The 14658-nt window shown below is 38.9% G+C and overlaps 1 long non-coding RNA gene across 1 annotated transcript in view; it reads right to left on the bottom strand.

Annotated features, from left to right (window-relative positions):
• The window catches only part of LOC308495696, a 41145-nt gene extending 26582 nt beyond the window's left edge, over positions 1 to 14563 (bottom strand). The window contains exon 1 of the long non-coding RNA XR_013993028.1: positions 12936 to 14563. This is a non-coding gene — a long non-coding RNA (uncharacterized lncRNA). The remainder of the gene's footprint in view (positions 1 to 12935) is intronic.
• Positions 14564 to 14658: the final 95 nt, after the last annotated feature.

The raw sequence follows: 14658 nt of genomic DNA, 5'->3' as shown, positions 1-14658 counted from the left end.
GGCAACCAAAACATAAAAAGGAGGAGAGTAAAGGCCTGAACTGGAATATGGGAATAGAGAAAGTAAGCATGCTGAAGAAACTAGAATACTCTAGATATCAAACTTTCTTTTACATAAACTTAAGGGTAACCACTCAAAAAAAATTCAGAACTGAAATATATACTGTAATAAAAGAAGAAACAGAGGGAAACATCATAGAATACCACCACACAGAAATAATAGACAACAATAAAAAGGCAAAGAAACAATGGACACACAGACTTACCAGAAAACTAAATATAGAATGACAGAAAATCACAACGTATCAATAATCAAACTAAATGTAACTGGACTGAACTCTTCAATAAAAAGGCACAGAGTAGCAGATTGGATCAAAAACTAAACCCAACCATATGCTGTCTCCAAGAGACACATCTCAGCTACAAGGACAAGCATAGACTCAAAGTGAAAGGGTGGAAATTGACACTCCAAGCAAATGGTACCCAGAGAAAATAAGGTGTAGCCATAATGATATCAAATGAAACAGACTTCAGGGTGAAAAAGATAACAAGAGACAAAGATGGACATTTTCATAATAGTAAAGGGGACTATACAACAAGAAGACATAACAGTCATCAATATTTATGCCCCCAATCAAGGAACACCGATATATACCAAGCAACTACCAACAGAACTAAAGGAAGATATTGACCAAAACACAATTATACTACGGGACTTAAATAAATACATCACTGACAGCTATGGATAGATCATCCAAACAGAAAATAAATAACGAAATGGCAGCCCGAAATGACACATTAGATGAAATGGACATAATTGACATGTATAAAGCCCTTCATCCTAAAACATCAGACTATACATTTTTTTCTAGTGTAGATGGAACATTCTCAAGTATAGACCATATATTGGGACATAAATTGAGCCTAAGCAAATTTAAGAAGATTGAAATCACACCAAACATATTCGCTGATCACAAGGCTTTGAAATTGGATATCAACTGCAAAAAGAAAGCAGGAAAATCACAAATACATGGAGATTAAACAACAAACTTCTAAAGACCGACTGGGTCAAAGAAGAAATTAGACATCAAAAGATACATAGCAACAAATGACAATGAAAATACATCCTACCAAAATTTTGGGGATGTAGCCAAGCAGTTTTAAGAGGGAAATTTATATCACTACAGGCCTATTTCAAGAAACAAGAAAAATCCCAAATAGATAACCTCATGTTACACCTTAAAGAACAAGGAAAAGAAGAACAGTGAAACCCAAGGTCAGCAGAAGAAAGGAAATAACAAAAAACACTGCAGAACTAAATGAAATAGAGAACAAAAAGACAATAGAAAAAACTAATGTGACAAAGAGCTAGTACTTTGAGAATATTAACAAAATTGACAAACCGTTGGCTAGACTCACTAAGATAAAAAGAGAGAAGACACTAATAAACAAAACCAGAAATGAAAAAAAGGAAGTTATCACGGACACCACAGAAATACAAAGGATCATCAAAGAATACTATGAAGGACTATATGCCACCAAACTCGATAACCTAGAAGAAATGGACAAGTTCTTAGAAACATATAGCCTTCCAAGGCTGAGCCATGAAGAACTGGAAAATGTAAACAGACCGATCACCAGTAACGAAATTGAATCAGTCATCCCAAACCTTCCCAAAAGCAAAAGTCCTGGACCAGATGGCTTCACCAGTGAATTCTACCAAACCCTCAAAGAGGATCTAATAACAATCCTGCTCAAACTCTTCCAAAAAACTGAAGAAGAGACAGTACTCCCTAACTCATTTTATGAGGCCAACATTATCCTGATACCAAAACCTGGTAAGGACAACACAAAAAAAGAAAACTACAGACCAATATCTCTGATGAATACAGAAGCAAAAATCCTAAACAAAATTCTAGCAAATCGAATACAACAATGCATTAAAAAGATTATTCATCACGACCAAGTGGGGTTTATCCCCGGGGCACAAGGATGGTTCAACATACGCAAATCCATTAATGTAATACATCACATAAACAAACTAAGAGAAAAAAATCAAACGATTATATCAATTTATGCAGAAAAAGCATTCAACAAGATACAACATCCATTTATGATTAAAACACTTAATAAAATTAGTATATAACGTAAATACCTCAACATAATAAAGGCCATATATGACAAGCCCTCAGCTAATCTCACAATTAATGGTGAAAAACTGAAGCCCTTTGCTCTATGTTCAGGAACACGACAGGGCTGTCCCCTATCACATCTGCTTTTCAACATAGAGTTGGAAGTCCATGCCAGACCAATCAGGCAAGAGAAAGAAATAAAAGGCATCCAAATTGGGAATGAAGAAGTTAAATTGTCACTCTTTGCAGATGACATGATGCTATATATTGAAAACCCTAAAGACTCCACCAAAAAAGCTATTAGAAACAATCAATGAATACAGTAAAGTTGCTGGCTACAACGTCAACGTACAAAAGTCAATTGCTTTCCTATATACCAACAATGAAATCGCAGAAAAAGAAATAGAAAAAGAAATTCCTTTTGCAATTGCGGCAAAAAGAATAAAATACCTAGGAATAAACTTAACCAAGGATGTGAAGGATTTATATGCTGAAAACTGTAAGACATTTTTGAAAGAAATTGAAGAAAACACAAAGAAACAAAAAGACATTCCGTGTTCATTAACTGGAAGAATCAACATAGTTAAAATGGCCATATTACCCAAAGCCATATACAGATTTAATGCAATCCCCATCAAATTCCCAATTGCATTTTTTAAAGAAATAGAACAAAAAATCATCAGATTTGTTTGGAACCACAAAAGACCCCGAATAGCCAAAGCAATATTAAAAAAAAAAAGAAAAGAACAATACTGGAGGTATCACACTCCCTGATTTTTGCTTGGACAACAGGGCTACAATAATCTAAACAGCTTGGTATTGGTGGAAAAACAGACACATAGACCAATGGAATAGAATTGAGAACCCAGAAATAAAACCACATAAATATGGACAGATAATTTTTGACAAAGAAGCTAAAAACATACAATGGAGGAAAGACAGCCTCTTCAATAAATGGTGCTGGCAGAATTGGATAGCTACGTGCAAAAGAATGAAACTGGACTGCTATCTGTCACCATGTACCAAAATTAATTCAAAATGGATCAAAGACTTAAGCATAAGACCTGACACAATAAACTGCATTGAAGAAAACATAGGTACTAAACTTATGGACCTTGGGTTCAAAGAGCATTTTATGAATTTGACTCCAAAGGCAATGGAAGTAAAAACTAAAATAAACAAATGGGATTATATGAAACTGAAAAGCTTCTGCACAGCAAAAGAAACTATTGACAAAATAATGAGGCAACCAACTGAATGGGAGAAGATTTTTGCAAACAGTGCCTCTGATAAGGGGCTAATATCCAAAATATACAAGGAACTCATGAAACTCAACAACAAAAAAACAAACAACCCAATTGAAAAATGGACAGAGGACCTGAAGAGATATTTCTCCAAAGAGGATATACAAATGGCAAATAGACATATGAAAAAATGCTCAGCATCGCTAATCATCAGAGAAATGCAAATGAAAACCACAATGAGATATCACCTCACCCCAGTCAGAATGGCTTACATCCGGCAACGGGGCACATTTTCTGAGTTCTCCTCCGGATCTTATTACAAACGGGACATATAACCCATCAAACAACTCTGCTCATCACACAGAACAGCTAAGAGACTCCTAAGAGACTCATGGAAGGATTACTTGAAGGTGTGCAAACTGGGTGAGCAGAGGAAGAAGGAAAGGAGCGGAGTGGCAACGCGCGGTCTCGTGGTGGAATCAGGCCGTTGGCGGCTGCGGCAGCGGCGGTTAACCGCAGCTATAAACACACAGGGAGATATAAAACACGCAGAACAGCAGGGAGACTCGTGGAGGAATTACCTGAAGGTGAGCGCTGATTGCGAGCAGGGGAGGAGGCAGGACAGCGAAGTGGAAGCACACCCCCCCCCACGCCGGCTGGCGACCGCCGCCCACGGCACCCAGGACGGAGCGCAGACTCGTGGAAGAGCCCAGGCCAGACGGCGACCTCTGCGCGAATCTCAGTACAGAGCGGAGACTCGTGGAAGGTTTGCTTTGGGGTGCGCTAGTTGGGCAAACAGGGGAGGAACGAGGAGGGCAAGAGGAAACGCGCCGCACTCTCCCCACTCGCACGGTAGAGCCGCGGCCCTGTAGCGTGCCCACAGCAGCAGAGTCAGGCAGCACCCAGGGCTCTAGAGTCCCACGGGAGCCCAGGGTGCAGCGGAGAGCGCAGGGTCCAGGAGGTGGGCTCTTTCCTTGCGTCACACAGCTGATCGCTCCCGCCGGGGCGGGCAGCTCGTGGGCCCTAGGGCAGACAAAGAACTCAGACGCCACACCTGGGCCTCTCACCACGCTTTTCGAATCCTCCCCCCCCCCCCCGCCCTTCCAGAGACTTAAACTGACCCCTGAACTGAGGAGTAGTGTCAGATTACAGAGGGGCATCTGTGCTTAGGCGCTGGGAAGATTGGCAGCCAGCTCTGACCTTTGGAAGAGGCTGGGAGGAGGGGATTTTCGCTGGACTAGGAGAGAGGAGACTCTCACACCCCCAGCCACGACCTTTTCGGGCCTGCGGGAGGAGTGTGACGTGACTGGCCTGGGAGAGAGAAGACCTCTCCATCCACAGCCCCCACCCTCTCTGGCTGGCCTAGGGCGGGACAAGGGCAACCGCGGAAGCACTCCCTGAGTTCAGCAGTAAGAGTCAGACGCAGCTCCCAGCTTTCAGCAGCTTAGAGATCTCCCGCCTGCCTCCTCCCACACACTCACGGAAGGAGGGCCCTAAGATTCAGGAGTACTGGGCACAGGCTGGTGGAGCTACTCTCAGCGTGCATTTGTGCAGGAAAGAACAGAAACTGCACGGACTCTCTGAAAACTGTCATCCAGACCCCTCAGCCCCTCGCATTTAAATCTACACTTCCAAATTCACTCTGGGCACCAGGTGACCAGCGCTGCCTGTGCAATAGGCAGGGAACTCTTTGGCACAGCGGAGGACAACCTGGAGATTACTTGGTGGGTTTAAGCCAAGACTGGTGCTGCTTTCTGTTTTGCTCTGCTTGGTTTTTTTTTTTCTGCTTGTTGTGATTTGCTTTGTTCTGCCTTTTTTTCTTTGATATCTTTGCCTATGTTGAGTGGGGATTGTCGGTTGTATTTTACATGTGAATGTACTTCATTTGTTTTCTTTGTTGTTGTTGTTGTCATACTTGGTAACTTGATTTGTGCTGAAACTGCCCTAACAGGGCCCAGCTTAAGAGGCACAAGATTCAACATATCCAGAAGCCAACTCGGGACCAAACCAGAGTACTACCGGGTTTGACCAACAAGTCACACACCCAGAGGGAATCCTCTGAAGGCACAAGAGCCCATAGAGGCCAAACCTCATTTAAGTGACCAACCCTCACCCAGTAGAACACCCTGCGGTGGGCAGAGCCAAGTTTCACAACTAGACGGCCTAGGAGTTAAACCCACCTACTCACAACCAAAAAGCAATTAAAGTTCTTCTTGAACAGGACAATATACTAAACACACGAACCACCTGTGGAGCACATGCAGAGGAGAAGAACGAAGTAGTCCAAGTCAAATATAAAGGACACATACTACATAAGATAACCCAGCAAGAACTAAGAGCTCTAGGGGATCTTCCTAATACATCAAAGCAAACACAGAGAGTCCGTCAGAATGGGGAGACAAAGAAACATTTCCCAAATAAAAGAAAAGAAGAAACCTCCACAACTGGAACCAAATGAAGCAGAGGTAACCAACCTGTCAGAGACAGAGTTCAGAACACTGGTGATAAGAATGTTTAAGGAGCTTGGAGAAGACATAAAGAAGGATATAGAAATCATAAAGAACAACCAGTTAGAACTAAAAAAGGATGTAGAAATCTTAATGAAGAACCAGCTAGAACTAAAGAACACAATTACCGAAATTAAGAAATCACTTGAAGGAATTACCAGCAGGTTAGATGAAGCAGAGGATCGAATCAGCGACTTAGAAGACAAGTTAGCAGAGATCACTCAAACTGAACAACAGAAAGAAAAAAGAATGAAAAACAATGAAGATGGGTTAAGAGACCTCTGGGATAACATCAAGCGCAACAACATGCGCATCATAGGAATACCAGAAGGCGAAGAGAGGAAGCAAGGGATTGAGAACATATTTGAGGTAATAATGTCTGAAAACTTCCCTAACCTGATGAAGGAAACCAACATACAAGCCCAGAAAGTGCAGAGAGTTCCAACCAGGATAAACCCAAACAGGCCCAGACCAAGACACATTATAGTTAAAATGGCAAAGCTTAAAGACAAAGAGAGAATATTAAAAGCAGCAAGAGAAAGGCAGAAGGTTATGTACAAGGGAACTCCCATAAGGCGATCAAATGACTTTTCTACAGAAACATTGAAGGCCAGGAGGGAGTGGCAGGAGATACTCAAAGTGATGGAACACAAAGGCCTACAACCTAGATTGCTTTATCCAGCAAGGCTATCATTTAAAGTTGATGGAGAGATAAAGAGCTTCCCAGAAAAGAACAAACTGAAAGAATTTATTACAACCAAGCCAGCATTGCAAGAAATACTAAAAGGACTTTTGTAAATAGAAGAAAGATGAAAACAATTTACTACATATTTAAAAACGGCAATAACTATGTACCTATCAATAATCACTTTAAATGTAAACGGTTTAAATGCTCCAATCAAGAGACATAGGGTGGCTGAGTGGATAAGGAAGCAAGACCCTTGTATATGCTGTATACAAGAGACTCATCTCAGATCAAAAGACACACACAGGCTGAAAGTGAAAGGTTGGAGTAAGATATTTCATGCAAATGGAAGTGAGAAAAAAGCTGGAGTTGCAATACTTATATCTGACAAAATAGACTTTAAAATGAAGAACGTATTAAAAGACAAAGATGGGCACTATATAATAATAAAGGGATCAATTCGACAAGAGGACATAACCCTAGTAAACATCTATGCACCTAACATAGGCGCACCTAAATATATAAAACAGGTACTGATGGACATAAAGACAGAGATCAACAGCAACACTATCATAGTAGGGGACTTCAACACACCTCTGACAACAAGGGACAGGTCCTCCAGACAGAAAATCAATATGGAAACAACAGCCTTAAATGATACTTTGGACCACTTGGATTTAATTGATATTTTCAGAGCATTTCACCCCAATGCTGCAGAATACACGTTCTTCTCAAGTGCGCATGGAACATTTTCCAAGATAGATCATATGTTAGGACACAAAACAAGCCTGGATATATTTAAGAAAATTGAAATCATACCAATTGTCTTCTCTGACCACAGTGCTATGAAATTAGAAATGAACTACAGGGAAAAAAAACCAGGAAGACACACCAATTCATGGAAGCTGAATAACATGTTACTAAATAATGAATTGGTCAAGCTGGAGATCAAGGAAGAAATCAAAAGATATCTCGAGACAAATGAGAATGAGAACACGACGACCCAAAATCTATGGGATGCTGCGAAAGCAGTCCTAAGAGGGAAGTTCATAGCACTGCAGGCCTACCTAAAGAAACAACAAACATCACTAATTGACAGTTTATCTTCACACTTAAGGGATCTGGAAAAAGAACAGCAAAATAAGCCCAAAGGGAGCACAAGGAAGGAGATAATAAGGATCAGAGCAGAAATAAATGAAATAGAAACCAGAAAAACAATACAAAAGATCAATGAATCGAAGAGTTGGTTCTTAGAGAAGATAAACAAAATTGACAAACCTTTAGCCAGACTCATTAAAAAAAGGAGAGAGAGGACCCAAATTAATAAAATCAGAAATGAAAGAGGAGAAGTGACAACAGACACCACAGAAATACAAAAAAATTTAAGAAATTACTATGAGCAACTATATGCCAACAAATTTGACAATCTGGAAGAAATGGACAATTTTCTAGAGGCGCACAACCTTCCAAGGCTAACTCAAGAAGAAACAGAAAGCCTGAACAGTCTGATTACCACCAGGGAAATTGAATCAGTAATCAATAATCTCCCAACCAACAAAAGCCCTGGACCAGATGGCTTTACAGGTGAATTTTTCAAAACGTTCAAAAAAGAATTATCACCTATTCTCCTCAAGCTCTTCCAAGAAATCCAGAAGGAAGGAAGACTCCCACACACTTTTTACGAACCCACTATCACCCTGATGCCAAAAGCAGACAAAGACACCACAAAAAAAGAAAACTACAGGCCGATATCTCTAATGAACATAGATGCAAAAATTCTCAACAAAATATTAGCGAACAGAACTCAGCAATACATTAAAAAGATCATACACCATGATCAAGTGGGATTCATCCTTGGTATGCAGGGGTGGTTCAACATCCGCAAATCAATTAATGTGATACACCACATTAACAAAATGAAAAATAAAAATCACATGATCATATCAATAGATGCAGAAAAAGCATTTGATAAAATACAGCAACCTTTTATGATAAAAACCCTTAAGAAAGTGGGAATAGAGGAATCATATCTTAACATAATCATGGCCATATATGACAAACCCACCTCTAACATCATACTCAATGGGGAAAAGCTAAAACCATTCCCCCTAAGATCAGGAACAAGACAAGGTTGCCCACTTTCTCCACCTCTATTCAACATAGTGCTGGAAGTTCTAGCCACAGCAATCAGACAAGAGAAAGAAATAAAAGGCATCCAAATTGGTAAGGAGGAAGTAAAATTATCACTACATGCAGATGATATGATACTATATATAGAGAACCCTAAAGACTCCACCAAGAAATTATTAGAACTGATAGATGAATTTAGTAAAGTAGCAGGATATAAAGTTAATATTCGGAAATCAGTTGCATTTGTATATACCAATGATAAAATATCAGAAGGAGAAATTTAAAAAACAATTCCATTTACAATTGCTCCAAAGACTATAAAATATCTGGGAATAAATCTAACCAAAGATGTAAAAGATATGTACTCAGAAAATTATACGACACTGAAGAAAGAAATGAAAGAAGACATAAATAGATGGAAACACATTCCATGTTCATGGATAGGAAGAATTAATATAGTTAAAATGTCCATACTGCCTAAGGCAATATACATATTCAATGCAATTCCTATCAAACTACCAACGACGTTTTTCACAGAAATAGAACATATAATCCTGAAATTTATATGGGACCATAAAAGACCCCAGATAGCCTCAGCAATCTTGAGAAATAAGAACAAAGTGGGAGGTATAACGATACCTGATTTCAAACTATACTACAAGGCTACAGTAATCAAAACAGCATGGTACTGGCATAAAAATAGACACATAGATCAATGGAACAGAATAGAGAGTCCAGAAGTAAATCCATGCCTATATGCCCATCTAATCTACGACAATGGAAGCAAGAATGCACGATGGGGTAAAGACAGTCTGTTCAATAAGTGGTGTTGGGAAACCTGGAGAGACACATGCAAGAAAATGAAGCTAGACCACCTCCTCACACCATATACAAAAATAAATTCAAAATGGCTTAAAGACTTAAATGTAAGATCTGAAACCATAAAATATCTTGAAGAAAATATAGGAAGAAACTTCATGGACATTACCCGGAGTAAGATTTTCACTGATATATCCCCTCGCGCGAGGGAAGTAAGAGAAAAAATAAACATGTGGGATTACATCAAACTAAAAAGTTTTTCACAGCAAAGGAAACCATCAATAAAACAAAAAGGGATCCTACTGAATGGGAAAAGATATTTGCCAATGATATATCTGATAAGGGATTAATATCACAAATCTATAAAAAACTTACTCAACTCAACTCCAAAAAAACAAACAACCCAATTAAAAAATGGGCAGAGGACTTGAGGAGACATTTTTCTAAAAAGGACATACAGAAGGCAAGAAGACATATGAAGAAATGCTCAACCTCACTAACCATCAGAGAAATGCAAATAAAAACCACAATGAGATACCACCTCACTCCAGTCAAAATGGCTATCATCAATAAATCAACAAACAACAAATGCTGGCGCGGATGTGGAGAAAAGGGAACGCTAGTGCACTGTTGGTGGGATTGCAGATTAGTGCAGCCACTATGGAAAACAGTATGGAGGTATCTCAGGAATCTGAAGATAGAACTACCCTATGATCCATTAATTCCACTCCTAGGCATCTACCCGGAGAAATCCAAAACTCCAATTCAAAAATCTGTATGCACTCCTATGTTTAGTGCAGCACTTTACACAATAGCCAAGATATGGAAACAACCGAAATGCCCATCGGTCGATGACTGGATTAAGAAGCTGTGGTACATTTATACAATGGAGTATTACGCAGCCATAAAGAAGAAAGAAATCTTATCATTTGCGACAACATGGATGGATCTAGAGAACATTATGTTAAGTGAAATAAGTCAGAAAGAGAAAGACAAGTACCATATGATCTCAGTTATATGCGGAATCTAAAGAAAAGAATATGTGCATGAACTAATCAGAAACAGTTTTGGGGACACAAAAAACCGAGAGTTGTTAGATGGGCAAGAGGGAGGGGGTTGGGGCTGGGGGGAAGGGTGAAGGGATTGTGGGGCGGCTGGTGACCACAGGATGGCCTCAGGGTTTTCTGAGAATTACTTTGGGGAACTTATTCAATAGTGTTTGGGGATTTTGTTGGGTATCCGATGGACATGTGTCCTGTTCGGGAGACCACCTCAGGGATGCTGTGGATGCCTGGTCCTGGCATTGTACACCAGAGGCTGGACATTAATGAATGCCAACTATAATTTTATGTGTATAATGTGATGGCTCGTTGTGAGGTCGGGGTGGTGGTGGATGGGGGGAGGGGGGTTCACGGTGTGAGGGATGTAAAAATAAAATAAAATAAAACTAAAAAAAATAAAAAAATAAAAAAAGAATGGCTTACATCAACAAGACAAATAATAACAAGTGTTGGAGAGGCTGTGGAGAAAAAGGAACCCTCATACACTGTTGGTGGGAATGCACACTGGTGCAGCTGCTATGGAAGGCAGTGTGGAGGTTCCTCAAGAAATTACGAATAGAATTACCATATGACCCAGCAATCACTCTCCTGGGTATCTACCCAAAATATCTGAAAACATTTCTCTATAAAGACACGTGTACTCCAATGATCATTGCAGCTTTGTTTACGGTGGCCAAGACATGGAAACAACCAAAATGTCCTTCGATAGATGAATGGATAAAAAAGTTGTGGTATATATACACAATGGAATACTATTTGGCGTTAAGGAAAGATGATATAGGAGCATTTGTGACAACATGGATGGATCTTGAGAGTATAATGCTAAGTGAAATAAGTCAGACAGAAAAAGCAGAGAACCCTATGATTTCACTGATATGTGGTATATAAACCAAAAACAACAAAAGAACAAGACAAACAAATGAGAAACAAAAACTCATAGACACAGACAATAATGTAGTGGTTACCAGAGGGTAAGGGGGTGGGTGGTGGGTGATGAGGGTAAGGGGTATCAAATATATGGTGATGGAAGGAAAACTGACTCTGGGTGGTGAACACACAATGGGATTTATAGATGATGTAATACAGAATTGTACACCTGAAATCCATGTAAATTTACTAACAATCGTCATAAAAAAAAAAAAAAAGAATTACTATATGACCCAGCAATCCCTCCCCTGGGTATCTAACCAAAAAATCTGAAAATATTTATACATAAAGACATGTGTGCTCCAATGTTCATTGCAGTTTTGTTCCGGTGGCCAAGACATGGAAACAACCAAAATGTCCTTCAATAGATGAATGGATAAAGAAGTTGTGGTATATATACATAATGGAACACTATTTGGCGGTAAGAAAATATGATATAGGAACATTTGTGACAACATGCATGGATCTTGAGAGTATGATGCTAAGCGAAATAAGTCAGACAGAAAAAGCAGAGAACCATATGATTTCAGTGATATGTGGTAAATAAACCAAAAACAACAAAAGAACAAGAGAAACAAATGAGAAACAAAAACTCATAGACACAGACAATAGTTTAGTGGTTACCAGAGGGTAAGGGGTGGTGGGGGGAGGGAGATGAGGGTAAGGGGGATCAAATATATGGTGATGGAAGGAGAACTGACTCTGGGTGGTGAACACACAATGGGATTTATGAATGATGTGATGCAGAGTTGTACACCTGAAGTCTATGTAATTTTGCTAACAATTGTCTTCCCAATAAATTAAAAAAAAAATTCTATCCTGAACAGTTACACACAGTAACTCTACTTTATAAAACCTACTGATTTAAAATCTCTTTACCTTATCTAATACTATCCATTTAAATCTGAAAACTGAACTCTTTTCCAACACAAATCCGTATATCCCAACCAAATTTATCATCCTGTTCTTCCAAAATATTTACTTGATCTGAAATATGCTTTCTTAGCTTACCTCCCTGCCCAAACTTACACACAATTAAAACAAAGTAACATTAAATTCATCTGTTCACAAATTTATCCCTCTGCAGAAACATACCATCATACACACCATTTATCCCTTGAATCCTAGCTTTCTCATTTCCCCAAGAAATGCCCAACATCAGATGAGAGTAAAGGAGATACTGTTCACCACCCCAGAACAATAAATAAGGCAGCATTCAAGGTTATAACTTCCAACTTGAAAGAAGGAGTGGAGGGATATTAAAAGTAATTGGTCTTTCTTTGGAGAAACTATAACCAGGTTGGTCATAACTGTGTTTTAGCATAACATTTAAATTTAGCATAATTTTTTCACAAAATTCTCCTTCATCATGATCATAGTAAAGTTTAATAAGTCTCTTCCCCTGAGTTGACCTACAGCAGATAGACTTACCCAATCTCCTTTGTCTGATGAAAATGGTGTCTGTGATGGCTTTGGCATTTTGGAAGGTTGAACAGTTAAACTTTGAATCTCATCATGCTTCCTTTTCATTGTAGTGGTCTCATAGCAAAGACTACATGTTATTCTGTGATGATAGTCCTCAGTGTCAGGTTGAAAGGACACTCCACAGATTGCATGGACATTTCTATCACATGATATACAACTACTGGCACCTGCACATTCTTTTTCACAAACTACAGAGGATAAAAATTTTAGTCTGTTTCCAGGAGAGTTTTTTTTGGCCACTGTAGGAGTAGTAGAAAGATTCTCTTCTATATCACTGCTATCTGTTCCGGTCTCAGTGTGTTCTTCATACTGGGCTCGTAGACTGTTTTCTAATTCTTTGTTGGCCTGTTCTAATTCATTTTCTTTGCTCAGGCCAGCAACAAGTTCTTCAGTTAACTGAGAACGACACAGGCCCAGTTTAGCTTCAGAGCTAAATGTAGCTTCAAATGGAGTCTGTTGCATGCCTCTGTGATAGGGTTGATTTCGGGTCATCTGAATGAACCACAAAAATTCAGCCCAGTGTGATGAATTGTTAGTTTGCATCCAGGACATAATCCTACTTTGGATATCCTCATTAGTTTGATTTACAGAACTTTGACTTTGACAGGGCTGAGGCTTCCCATGGACAATTTTCAATTCTGGCCAAATATTACTAAGTTCACTGACAATCTGTTTTGAAAATTCCCTCCCATTGTCAGACTATAGGACACTGGGTGCTCCAATAATTGTGAAAATATCTAAAAGAGCATGTTCAACAGAGCATGTTAACAGAGCATGTTTCCTTAGGTCTTTCAGATTTTAACGATCGCAAAAAATTCAACTTTGTACAAAGGTCTTGATAATGCATTATAAATTTAAAGTCCCCATCAGGATTCAATTGCATGTCTATAAGATCCACTTGGCATCTTGAGTTAACTTCTTTAATTGGCTTTGATGTTAGAACTTTCTTGAGTTTTGAATTTTTCTGTTGGCAGAGTGTCAAGTATAACATTATTACTTCTTTTTTTTATTAAATTTATTAGGGTGACAATTGTTAGTAAATTTACATAGATTTCAGGTGTACAATTCTGTATTACATCATCTATAAATCCCATTGTGTGTTCACCACCCAGAGTCAGTCATTATTACTTCTTTTGTGATGTTCTTGTATTTTGCTTGTAACTCTTTTTCCATATGGGTATGTCCACCATGTCCAATGCTAAGATGTGTATCATGCAGAATGTCAAATAAGTCCTCACTATGTAAATAATACCGTATTTATGTGTTTCTCCATTTATAGCCTCAATCAGCTTCTCATTTCATTTTACAAGCATCACATCAAATCTAGCCAAGCGACGGTAATCAACAGATTCCCTTTCTGCCTTAACTTTAGCCTCTTTCACTTCCCTTATTAATTGACAGTACTTTGCTTTAGAAAATATCTTGGTATTATTACTTTTGTTTTCCAGTAACACTGCTAGGTTTCTGAAGAGTTTTTCTCTCATGTTTTCTGGTTCAATTTCTGCTCCATTAGTATATAAGCTACTGAGATTATCATCATCCATGCTTTGAGACATCATGGAAAGCCACAAAAACGACCCTAAAATATGAAGACAAAAATCAATTAGAATATTTGGGAATATAATTTAAAATACATATATTGCCCAAACATCCACTAGAGCTTGGGCTA

The sequence above is a fragment of the Rhinolophus hipposideros genome, assembly GCF_964194185.1.
Source record: "Rhinolophus hipposideros genome assembly, contig: HAP1_SCAFFOLD_174, whole genome shotgun sequence".
Taxonomy (NCBI): Eukaryota; Metazoa; Chordata; class Mammalia; order Chiroptera; family Rhinolophidae; genus Rhinolophus; species Rhinolophus hipposideros.
The sequence above is the reverse complement of the archived record's forward strand: the minus strand, read 5'-3'. Positions and strand labels throughout refer to the sequence as shown.